We start from the raw sequence: 13,776 nt of genomic DNA on the forward strand, positions 1-13,776 counted from the left end.
CTAGCCCAGCACTACTGCTCTGGAACACTTAGATTGGCCGGCATGTGATTCACTTCGTTCCTGTGTCTATCCCTTCGGGAAATGTCACGCGGTGACATCCGGAGTCCTGCCTAGCCAGCTACAGCCCGGTTCACCGGAGTCCTGTTAGCCCAGTGCTACAGCCCGGATTCGCCCGCTGCTGACCGACATGCTCGATGTTGATTCATGTATGCCTGTCCCCGTAAGTTAGTGCCACTTTCGGTTCACGACTAGTCATGTCGGCCCGGGTTCTCTATCATATGGATGCTAGCGATACTATCATATACGTGAGCCAAAAGGCGCAAACGGTCCCGGGCCATGGTGAGGCGACACCCGTGGGAATACCGTGTGTGAGGCCGCAAAGTGATATGAGGTGTTACATGCTAGATCGGTGTGACTTAGAATCGGGGTCCCGACAGCTTTGGTATCAGAGCCTGACTGCCTGTAGGATTACCAAGCCATCCTGGTCGAAGTTGGGTCTAGAAATTCTTTAGCTATATAGGGGAATTGATTGTGGAAGGGAACGTAAGGCTATTTTTACTCCTTATACCTCATGCCTTCTGATCTGGGTCATCCTATCTTTCCTACGTGGTTAAGGAACTAGGCTTACTCTTCCGTCTATCAGGATCACGTGTTACTACTCCATAGTCTCTAAGGATTGGTTGATCTGAGTCATATCCCAGTTCGAGTACCTCCGGTGTAGCCTGTTTAGTAATATCTCAGAACATTGAGTGATGATGTTGAGTTTGGTGCTACCCCGTCTTTTGCAGAATGTCTCATTTTGAGCATTTTATTGCCATTATGCTGCCGGAATTGTCCTAGGGGTTCGAGAGATACTAATTTCTTGTGCTACCTTCTGCATCCTATAGTTGGTGCTAAATCCATCCTTGTTTTCCTTGGTTTCGTTCTTCAGGATGTTGCCGGTTAACCGAAGTTATGTTTCTCGTAGTCGGAACCCCGGAGATGGTAGGGATGAGGATCCTCCTGACCAGTCTTCATTGGCAGAGTTCATGTTAGAGATGGAGAGGAACAAGCGTCAGTCTAACCGCTTGTTAGCCCGTATCGAGAAGAACACTGCACCCTAGTGCAAAGAGTCAGCGACCATCTATGATTTCATTGGTCTGAAACCACCTACCTTCCATCATTCCATTGAACCACCCGATGCAGATGACTGGCATCGTAGTATCACTCACAAGCTGCGTTCTGCGAACGTAGCTAAAAGTGACAAGGTCACCTACGCTGCATATCACCTGGAAGGTCCTGCTAGTCTTTGGTGGCAGAACTATGAGGCTATGCTTCCAGCTGGCCAGATACCCACCTGGAGAGATTTCACTGAGGCTTTTCGTGAGCATCACATTCCTCAAGCCCTCATTGACCGCAAGAGAGAAGAGTTCTATAGTTTCACCCAGGGTAAGATGGTTGTTGATGCTTACAGTAAAGATTTTGAGAACCTCGCCCGCTATGCTACAGAAGAGGTGTCCATGGACGCCAAGAAGCAAGCTAGGTTCCGGAAGGGTCTCAACCCCAAGTTGCGTCGTGATCTCCACCTGCATCACCGTGATACATTCCAGGCTCTTGTGAATAAGGCCATTAATGCAGAGACAGCTCAACTCACTTACGAGGAGTCTCGTAAGCACACCCGTGATTTGGGTTCTTCCTCCGGTTCTAGTTCTCAGAAGTGCCGGATTTGGGTTCCGAACTCTGCTCTTCCACCTGGTTATACACCGAGGCCTTCTTGTGTGGTACCTCACCCAGTTCAATAGTATGCTCCACCCAGGCCTATTGGTGGACCGCTTGTCAATGCGGGTCCACGTCCTACTTCAGGGACTTGTTTCACATGTGGAGAGCCAGGACACTATGCACGTGACTGCCCTCAAGCCAAATATGCTCCACCCCAGCCCGAGGAGTCTGTTCTTCGTGGTAAGCCATCACGCAAGACAATTAGTGTCAAGTCAGCTTCCACTTGACGTGGATGTGTGCATCACGTCTCAGCTAAAGACGCTCATGATGATCCGGATGTCGTTCTTGGTACACTCCTTGTCAACTGTCATCCAGCTTCGGTTCTGTTCGATACTGGAGCATCTCACTCCATCTCTGAAGGCTATGCTCGTTTGCACGACATGTCATTTTGTGATATGCCAACTCCACTTGAAATCCAAACTCCGGGGTCTAGATGGCAAACTACCAGAATAAGCCATGGTAATGAAATCCTTGTTCACAGACTTGTATTCCTTGCATCACTTGTAGCCCTCAAGTCTTTAGATATTAACATCATCTTGGGTATGGACTGGATGACAGCTCATCATGCCAAGATTGATTGTTTCACCAGGTCTGTTCAGCTTACACACCCATCTGGCAAGATAGTCACTGTCTCCACTAGAGTTGCAAAGCACCAACTCTATTCTGTTAATGCGAACCCTCTTCCTGACCTTGAAGGTATCCCGGTAGTCCATGACTTTCCGGATGTCTTTCTAGAGGAACTGCCAGGTATTCCACCTGACAGAGATGCAGAGTTTGTCATAGATCTCATCCCAGGAACCGCTCCAATCTCTAGGAGACCTTACAAGATGGCACCCTTAGAACTAGCTGAGCTTAAGAAGCAACTCGATGAATCCTTACAAAAAGGTTTCATCCGTCCTAGTTCTTCCCCTTGGGCTTGCCCCGTCCTCTTTGTCAAGAAGAAGGATGGTACAGATCAGATGGTTGTAGATTATCATCCTGTTAATTTGGTCACGATAAAGAACAAGTATCCACTCCCCAGGATCAACGATCTATATGACCAGCTCGCTGGATCCTCAGTCTTTTCCAAGATGGATTTGAGGTTAGGCTACCACCAAATCAAGATCAGAAATGGGGACATTCCTAAGACGGCTTTTGTCACTCGTTATGGCCAGTACGAGTACACCTTCATGTCCTTTGGTCTAACCAATGCTCCAGCTACATTCTCTCGCTTAATGAACTCGATCTTCATGGAGTACTTAGATAAGTTCGTGGTGGTTTACCTCGATGATATTCTTATTTACTCGAAGAACAAGGAAGAGCATGTCGAACATCTTAGACTTGTGTTAGAGACACTCAGAGAGCACCGCCTTTATGCCAAGTTCTCCAAGTGCGAATTTTGGTTGCCAGAAGTGACCTACCTGGGCCATGTGATATCTGGTAAGGGCATTGCTGTCAATCCCGAGAGAGTTCAGGTCGTTCTCGATTGGACTCCGCCTGAAACGATTAAGCAAGTTAGGAGTTTCCTTGGCCTAGCCAGTTATTGTTGCCGCTTCATTGAGAACTTCTCCAAAGTGGCCAATCCTCTCATGGAACTTCTCAAGAAAGATAAAAAGTTTGAGTGGTCCCCACAGTGTGAGCACAGTTTTCAGGAACTGAAAAGATGCCTGACTTCTGCTCCCATACTTGTGCCACCCGATTTCACTAAAGACTTTGTTATCTACTGCGACGCCTCACGACAGGGACTAGGTTGCATTCTTATGCAAGATCGCCATGTGATTGCCTATGCATCTCGACAGTTGCATCCACATGAGGAGAATTATCCTACACATGATCTAGAGCTTGCAGCCGTGGTCTATGCACTTAAGACCTGGCGATATTACCTTCTTGGTAAGCGTTGCGAGATTTACACCGATCACCAGAGTCTCAAGTATATTTTCACCCTACCAGATTTGAACCTTAGGCAAAGGCGTTGGTTGGAGTTGATATCAGATTACGACTTAGGGATTACCTACACCCCGGGCAAGGGAAATGTCATGGCTGATGCACTAAGTCGTAAGTCCTATTGCAACAATCTCATGTTGCAACAGGGCCAACCACTTCTCCATGAGGAGTTATGTAAGCTCAACCTTCACATTGCTCCTCACGGATTCCTTTCTACCTTGGTGGCGAAAACTACTCTTGTGGATCAGATCATCTCTGCTCAGAAGGAGGATACGGGAATTTCTCGGATCAAGAGAAACATTGACAAGGGAGTTGGTGGCAGTTTCTCCATAGATGATCGAGGTGTTGTTTTCTTTGAGAATCGCTTGGTGGTTCCCAAGAATCAACATCTGCGACAACTGATCCTTAAGGAGGCTCATGAATCTCCTCTCACAATTCATCCTAGTAGTACTAAGATGTATCAGGACCTACGCCAGAGGTTCTGGTGGACTAGGATGAAGAGAGAAATCGCTGAGTTCATTGCTAACTGTGACGTTTGTCATCGCGTTAAGGCGGAACATCAAAGACATGCTGGCACCCTTCAGCCTTTAGCCATTCCTGAGTGAAAATGGGATAAAGTTGGTATGTACTTCATCACCGGCTTTCCCAGGACCAAGAAAGGGAATAATGCTATCTTCGTAGTCATTGATCGTCTTTCCAAAGTGGCTCACTTCCTACCTGTTCGAAAGAATATCACCGCTAGTCATCTCGCTGACTTATATATTTCTCAAATAGTGTCACTTCATGGTGTTCCACTAGAGATCAATTTAGACCGTGGTAGTCTTTTCACTTCTCATTTCTGGGAGAGTTTCCAAACTGCAATGGGCACCCATCTTTCCTTCAGTACCGCTTTCGACCCTCAATCAAGTGGTCAGGTGGAAAGGGTCAACCAAATTCTCGAAGACATGCTTAGAGCTTGTGTTATCTCATTCGGTATGGATTGGGAGAAGTGTCTTCCCTTCGCCGAGTTTTCTTATAACAATAGCTACCAATCTAGCCTCAAGAAAGCTCCTTTTGAGGTTCTGTATGGACGAAGATGTCAAACACCTTTGAACTGGTCAGAAATCGGTGAAAGACAATTCTTTGGACCTGATATGATCCAAGAGGAAGAAGAGGAAGTTCGCATCATTCGTGAGAATTTGAAAATAGCCCAATCTCGTCAAAAGAGCCAGTATGACTGTAGTCATAAGGAAGTGGCTTATGAAGTTGGCGACAAAGCTTACCTTCGGGTTACCCCTTTGAAGGGTACCCATCATTTCGGTATCAAGGGCAAGTTGTCTCCTCGTTACATTGGTGCTTTTCGCATTCTCGCTAAACGAGGAGAGGTTGCCTACCAGTTGGAACTACCCCCACATCTTTCTCGAGTACATGATGTCTTCCACGTCTCCCAACTCAGGCGTTGCTTCTCGGATCCCATCTGCGGAGTGGACCACGAAACGCTTGATCTCCAAGATAACCTCACTTATCGAGAGTACCCCGTTTGCATTCTGGATCAAGCAGACCGTGTCACTCGACGTCATAACATCAAGTTTCTCAAGGTTCAGTGGTCTCATCATTCCGAGAGAGAAGCTACGTGGGAGCGTGAAGATCGTCTTCGACTGGAGTACCCCACTTTCTTTCTGCCAACTCCTGAATCTCGGGACAAGATTTTTTCTAGTGGGGGCGAGTTGTCACATCCCTAGATCTGGTATGACCTAGTCTAGCCTTCTTGTGAGCATCATGTTTAAATTACATTTAAATTTGAAATGAGGATTTGTGAAACCCTCAGAATCATTTCTGGAAAGGACCCAAATAAAAAAAATTGCTCCAAAAAGGTCCAAGAAAATGCTCATGTTGCTCTCTGAAAATATTGGACAAAGATGAAAATCAAACCAATATTTTTAAGAGCTCATAAGTATTTATTTTAGGCATTTGGAATTAATCCAGTAATTAATTGCTTTGGATATATATTTGCTATATATATAATATATGTCCAAAAATTCTGAATTTTGGTGAGGGGCTTTGGATTAATCCTTTAGGTCCCTGCAAAAATTGTGAGAAGAAAATAAAATGATTTAGTTTTATTACTAAGTCAAAACAAATGTCAGAAAATAGAAAAGAAAACAAAAAAGGAAAAATGCTTACCTGTGCCTTCCTGTAGCCTGGCACTGTGCAGCCCAGCCGGCCCACTGGCACAGTGCCAGTCGTCCTTGTCCTCGCGCCAGTCGGCCGGGCGTGTGGCCGACGCGCGTGCACCGCCGTGCCGCCACGCCACCTACCTGCCTGGCCTCCCCCTCATAGCCTGGATACCCCGCGCGACGCCACACGCCGCCCCTCACCTCTCTCACTCTCTCTCGTTCCTTCCCTCCTCTCTCTCGCTCTCTCCCGCGATAGCCGACGCGCTCCCCGCTGTCCCCTCGCCCCTCCGTCGAGTCCACAAGCTCCACCACGTCCCCGTCTACCTCTCCGTCGAGCCATGCGCCTCGGGAGGCCCTGGAGCGCCTCCATCGCCGTCATCTTCATCGCCGGCCACCGGATCGCCGTCGCCCTTCCGCTCGCGTTCGACCTTTCCTGAGCTTGCTGACGACGTCTACGGTCTCCCCGTGAGCTCTACTCCGTTTTCCCCTCCTTCCCCATGCTTGATTTTGTGCCGTAGCCACGCTAGCCGCCGGACCCGAGCGGTCGCGCCGCCGTGGTACCTCCTTGTCGTGTCCAGAGCCACTGCAGCCCGCGCCTGCACCTGCCACCGCGCTCAGCAGCCTCCCAGAAGGCCAACACCGCCACCTGCAGCTCCAGTCGTGCCCTGCAGCCACATCCCGCTCGGAGCCGTGCTCCGGCCGCCGCTGCGAGCTCCGCTCCGGCGAGCTCCGGCCACCCCGCGTCCTCCCGTCGCCTCCACTAGATGTGCGCGAGCACCAGCTCCTCGGAGATGGTCTCCGCGGCCTATTTGGTCACCGGAGGACCAAATCCGAGGCCCTCCGTCGTGTTTGGCCTCGCCGGCGTCAAGTCGCCGGCGGGTTTGACCCCGCTGACCAGGGGTTTGACCTCCCCTGGATCGCTGACAAGTGGGCCCAGGCCCCTGCTAATATTAGTTAATTATTAATTAAACCTAATTAGCCTGCTGATACTAACAAGTGGGCGCAGGACCTTAACTAAGCTAGATTAGGATTAGATTAGTTCTAATTAACTTAAGTTAGTTAGTTAGACACTGAAATATGGGTCCCACTCATCAGGATTGACCTGGACCGGCCCATTGACCTGCTGATGTCACTCAGACGTCATGCTGATGCAATTAATTCTTTTCTGGTTTTAAATTAAATCAGGAAATTCCAGAAAATTAGCTATACTTCAAAAATTCATAGAAATTCAACCGTAGCTCAGATTAAAATAATTTATATATGAAAAATTATCAAAAAAATGCAATGTATCCATCTGTACCATTTTCATGCATGAAAAACCAACTTATACATGCTGTATATGAGAAAACACACGTATGGCATTTAAAGGGACTTAATTTAGAGTTGCATTTGATCCTTTGGTTCAAATGGACCTCTTCCAAATATAATGCTAAATGCATTAGCTCAAAACACATCACATACTCATGCCATGTTCATGCATCATATTGTTGCATATGATTGTGTATTGATTGCCGACACCGTTCCTTCTCGATAGGTCCTGCTCCGGAGACCAATCCAGAGTACTTGTCAGAGGAGCAGTGCCCCCCTGTTGATCTACCAGGCAAGCAAACCCCCTTGTTCATTCCGATACAATCCTACGCTCTTTCTCCTGCTCTCATTTATTGCATTAGGACAACAACGATTCAACTGCTACTTTATGCTGCGGTAGTTGAACCCATTTCTCTGCATGACCTATCATTGCCACAGTAAATAGTTAAAACCACTAGCATGTGTAGGAGTTGATTGAGCCAAGTTGTTTTCCTACCATGCCATGCCTGCTATTGCTTAGAGTTATGTTAGATCTGATTCATCGAGAATGAATTGGAGTGTTACGATATGTTCTGGTGCTAAGAGTTAAGCCTGTGAACACGATTTGGTAAAGGTAGCGGTGAGAGGCCATGTACGAGTACATGGTGGGTTATCTCATTGGGATCGTCCTTAAGAACTGAGTTCTGTGTAAGTTGTCCAATGACTAGCTACTACCACACATTGGGCTCCGGGCGCTCCAAGCTCTCTCGACTTATTAACCGCCTTGATCTATGTCCAGGAGTTGCAAATAGTTTCTGGTATTTGTATGTAGTGCTATTTTTCTACCGAGTGGCAGCCGGCAGGGTGGACTTGGGACAGACTACGCATCCTGGCCCGGTGTACCGAGTGGCACCTAGATGGTGGGCTCGGGAACCCTGTACACATCGTTTGGGGCCGTGAGCGAAACCCTGGCCGGATCTCCTTGCGGATGGAACCCGAATAGGCGATAAACCTGGACTAGAGTCTTGTGTGGTTAGTCAGGTCGTGGCCGACACCCTCGCCAGGCTTCCGCTTGAAGGTTGCCGAGATACATGACGTGTACATGGTGATTAGTGGTGAGAGCGTGTGTGAAGAAGTACACCCCTGGAGGGTTATCATGGTCTATTCGAATAGCCGTCTCCTCGGTTATCGACTTCTTCGATGCTTACGTGGTACCTAGACAACTTAAAGTGGATACTCTAAAATGCTAAAGACAAGTGTGAGTGCTATGGATGGCCTTCTTGTAGAGAGACGGGGATGAATCCATAGTACTGTATTGATGTGGTGATTAGTGGAATCGTGTGTGCTGCCTCACCTCAAAGAAGTTTCTCGTAGTCGTAGAACAGGATAGCCACTGAGTCAAAGCTGGCTTGCTGCAACTAAACCCCACATTACCTTCTTGATACAAATGCATGTATGATAGGATCTGATGTAAGTCTTGCTGAGTACCTTTGTACTCATGTTTGCTTTATTTATGTTTTGTAGGTGAGACATCTGTCAGCTTGTTACCTCAGCTACGATCTTGTACCCTTGGGAAGGACTTGTAGATAGTTAGGCTTCTTAGCCTTTTTCTTTTGTAGTTGTCTATACTCAGACATGTAATGCTTCCGTTGCTTGTATGCTCTGAATGATGGGTCATGTGACCCCTGTTTGTATTTAATGCTATGTGGCTCTTCTGGGCCTTTATCTATATGAGTTTGCGTTATGTTGTGATGCCATGTTGTATAGCACATACTTGCATGTTATGTGTATGTGTAACGTGTATTGCTATGTGTGGGATCCGGCAACCTAGTTGTCTATCCTTGGTAGCCTCTCTTATGGGGAAATGTAGTCTAGTGCTTCCACCGAGCCATGGTAGTCCGCTACAGCCCGGTTTACCAGGAGTCCTGCTAGCCCAGCACTACTGCTCCGGAACACTTAGACTGGTCGGCATGTGATTCACTTCGTTCCTATGTCAGTCCCTTCAGGGAAATGTCACGTGGCGACATCTGGAGTCCTGCCTAGCCCGCTACAGCCCGGTTCACCGGAGTCCTGTTAGCCCAGTGCTACAGCCCGGATTCACCCGCTGTTGTCCGACATGCTCGATGTTGATTCATGTATGCATGTCCCCGTAAGTTAGTGCCACTTTGGGTTCACGACTAGTCATGTCAGCCCGGGTTCTCTGTCATATGGATGCTAGCGATACTATCATATACGTGAGCCAAAAGGCACAAACGGTCCCGGGCCATGGTGAGGCGACGCCCGTGGGAATACCGTGCGTGAGGCCGCAAAGTGATATGAGGTGTTACATGCTAGATCAGTGTGACTTAGAATCGGGGTCCCGACACTTAGTATCTGCAGCAAAGTGTTTAGTAGCAAAGTAATATGATAGTGATGGTAATGGTAACAAACGAGTAATGAAAGAAAAGTAATATTTTTGGTATTTTGTAGTGATTGTAACAATAGCAACGAGAAAGTAAATAAGCATAAACCAGTATGTGGAAAGCTCATAGGCATTGGATCAATGATGGATAATTATGCCGGATGTGGTTCATCATGTAACGGTCATAACATAGGGTGACACAGAACTAGCTCCAATTCATCAATGTAATGTAGGCATGTATTCCGAATATAGTCATACGTGCTTATTGAAAAGAACTTGCATGACATCTTTTGTCCTACCCTCCCATGGCAGCGGGGTCCTAATGGAAACTAAGGGATATTAAGGCCTCCTTTTAATAGAGAACCGAAACAAAGCATTAGCACATAGTGAATACATGAACTCCTCAAACTACGGTCATCACCGAAAAGTATCTCGATTATTGTCACTTCGGGGTTAACGGGTCATAACACATAATCGGTGACTATAGACTTGCAAGATAGGATCAAGAACTCTAATAAATTGATGAAAACATAATAGGTTCAGATCTAAAATCATGGCACTCGGGCCCTCGTGACAAGCATTAAGCATAGCAAAGTCATAGCAACATCAATCTCAGAACATAGTGGATACTAGGGATCAAGCCCTAACAAAACTAACTCGATTACATGATAAATCTCATCCAACCCATCACCGTCCAGCAAGCCTACGATGGAATTACTCACACACGGAGGTGAGCATCATGAAATTGGTGATGGAGGATGGTTGATGATGACGACGACGACGAATCCCCCTCTCCAGAGCCCCGAACGGACACCAGATCAGCCCTCCCGAGAGGTTTTAGGGCTTGGCGGCGGCTCCGTATCATAAAACTTGATGAAATCTTCTCTCCTATTTTTTTCTCCCCGAAAGCAGTTATATAGAGTTGGAGTTGTAGTCGGGAGGTCTCCAGGGGGCCCACGAGGTAGGGGGGAGCGCCCTAGGGGGGACGCCCCCCACCCTCGTGGCAAGGGTGTGGGCCCCCTTGTCTTCATCTTTGGCAAGGATTATTTATTATTTATTGTAAGATATTCTGTGGAGTTTCAGGTCATTCCGAGAACTTTTGTTTTCTGCACATAAAACAATATCATGGCAATTCTGCTGAAAACAGCGTCATTCCGGGTTAGTTCCATTCAAATCATGCATGTTAGAGTCCAATACAAGGGCAAAAGTGTTTGGAAAAGTAGATACGACGGAGACATATCAACTCCCCCAAGCTTAAACCCTTGCTTGTCCTCAAGCAATTCATTTGACAAACTGAAAGAAATAAAGAAAAACTTTTACAAACTTTGTTTGCTCTTGTTGTTGTAAATATGTCAAGCTAGCAATCAAGTTTTTAGCAAAGATTAGAACTAACCACATTTGCAATAATTCTCAGGTCTCATGATTATCCATATCAATAGCATAATCAACTAGCAAGCCATAATAATAAATCTCGGATGACAACACTTTCTCAAAACAATCATAATATGATATAACAAGATGGTATCTCTCTAGCCCTTTCTGAGACCGCAAAACATAAATGCATAACACCTTTAAAGATCAAGGACTGACTAGACATTGTATTTCATGGTAAAAGAGATCCAATCATAGTCACACCCAATGTAAACTAACAATAATGAATGCAAATGACAGCGGTGCTCTCCAACTGGTGCTTTTAATAAGAGGGTGATGACTCAACATAAAAGTAAATGGATAGGCCCTTCGCAGAGGGAAGCAGGGATTTGTAGAGGTGCCAGAGCTCGGTTTTGAAATAGAGGTGAATAATATTTTGAGCGGTATACTTTCATTGTCAACATAACAACCAAGAGATGGCGATATCTTCCACGCTACACACATTATAGGCGGTTCCCAAACAGAATGGTAAAGTTATACTCCCCCTCCACCAACAAACATCAATCCATGGCTTGCTCGAAATAACGAGTGCCTCCAACATACATCAGGTCCCAAGGGGAGTTTTGTTTTGCAATTATTTTGATTTAGTTTGCATAAAGCATGGGACTGGGCATCCCGGTGACCATCCATTTATCTCGTGAGTGAGGAGAGGAGTCCACTCTTCTTGAGAATAACCCGCCTAACATGGAAGATACAAACAGCCCTAGTTGATACATGAGCTATTCGAGCATACAAAACAGGATGATTATTTGAAGGTTTAGAGTTTGGCACATACAAATTTACTTGGAACGGCATGTAGATACCACATATAGGAAGGTATAGTGGACTCATCTAGAATAACTTTGGGGTTTAAGGGATTGGATGCACAAGCAGTATTCCCGCTTAGTACAGGTGAAGGCTAGCAAAAGACTGGGAAGCGACCAACTAGAGAGCGACAACAGCCATGTACATGCATTAAAATTAATAAACATTGGATGCAAGCATGAGTAGGATATAATCCACCATGAACATAAATATCGTGAAGGCTATGTTGATTTGTTTCAACTATATGCGTGAACATGTGCCAAGTCAAGTCACTTAAATCATTCAGAGGAGGATACCACCCTATCATACCACATCATAACCATTTGAATAGCATGTTGGCATGCAAGGTAAACCATTATAACTCATAGCTAATCAAGCATGGCACAAGCAACTATGATCTCTAATTGTCATTGCAAACATGTTTATTCATAATAAGCTGAATCAAGAATGATGAACTCATCATATTTACAAAAACAAAAGAGGTCGAGTTCGTACCAGCTTTTCTCATCTCAGTCAGTCCATCATATATCATCATAATTGCCTTTCACTTGCATGACCGAACGATGTGAATAATAATAAGAGTGCACGTGCATTGGACTAAGCTGGAATCTGCGAGCATTCCATTCAAGAGAGAAGACAAGGTAATATGGGCTCTTTGTTAGGTCAACAATAATGCATATGAGAGCCACTCAACAATTTAATCATGGTCTTCTCCTATCGACCCCCAAAGAAAAGAAATAAAACTATTTACACGGGAAAGCTCCCAACAAGCAAAAGAAGAACGCGAAATCTTTTTGGGTTTTCTTTTTAATTACTACTACAAGCATGGAAATTAAACTTATTAAAAGTTACAACTAATTTTTTTGGTTTTTTTCTTAAGGTTTATTAAACACACAAGAAGAAAGCGTAAAAGGAAATAAACTAGCATGGATGATACAATGAAAAAGTATGAGCACCGACATCTAGCAATGAGTGTGTGTGAACATAAATGTAATGTCGGTGAGAAATACGTACTCCCCCAAGCTTAGGCTTTTGGCCTAAGTTGGTCTATGGCCACGGCTGGCCTGGCTGATATCCATAATAATAGTTGGAGTCATACTGCGATGAGGAAGAAGAAGGCTCCGATTGCCACTGGCTGGCAATCATCTCCGGATCCCACTGGTAGTTAGACTGTCGTGAAGGATGAAATTGTGGTTCCGGTTCTGGCTCCTCGGCTGGTGCAGGGTTCTGGTAGGCATGGATAGCCGTCAACGGAACAAGGTACGTGCCTACAGTCAAATCAAACAAAGAAGGAGCAGGCAAGGTAATAGTCTCAGGATGATGTTTATTAAAGAACAATTGATATTTAAGCTCTCCTGCCCTATTCTTAATAATAAAGTCATGTGTCACCATACTTTCACAATCTAGATAAACACGAGGCAACACTTTTTCTTCCTTCTCAGCATGCCTAATAGGTATGTTAAAATGTGCATCTAGGCATGTAGCATAGATGCCTCCAAAGATGGGGCCCTTTGTACGGTTCAGACTTAACCGTTTAGCAACAATATCACCCATACTAAAAGTGTTATCACTGTATAAACCATGGAGTAGAATAATTATATCAGGGATACTAAGGTTTCCAAAGTTTCCGCGTCCAATTAAGCAACGACTAGCAAATAACGCAAAGTAACGTAAAACAGGAAAATGTATGCTAGTGATACGTGCATCGGAAACCTTCCTAGTTTCTCCTACAATGATAGTATCAATAAACCCCTACACATCATCATGATGTGGTTCTTCTGTCTTGCCCCCAAAAGGGACTAAACAAATCCGACAGAAATCATAAAGTGACATCTCCTTATGCTCATCATATAAATGAAACTCCACCATAGGTGGTGAGTTCCTAGAATGAAAATGAAAGTTTTGCACAAAGGTATTTATGAGTAAGAGATAGTGATCGCATTGGTCGTGGAGGAAAGTGGTGAGGCCTGCATTATGAGCCAATTCATGAAAATCTTCATAAATCCCGGCTGCTCT

This window comes from Triticum dicoccoides, chromosome 2A (assembly GCF_002162155.2).
Source record: "Triticum dicoccoides isolate Atlit2015 ecotype Zavitan chromosome 2A, WEW_v2.0, whole genome shotgun sequence".
Taxonomy (NCBI): domain Eukaryota; kingdom Viridiplantae; phylum Streptophyta; class Magnoliopsida; order Poales; family Poaceae; genus Triticum; species Triticum dicoccoides.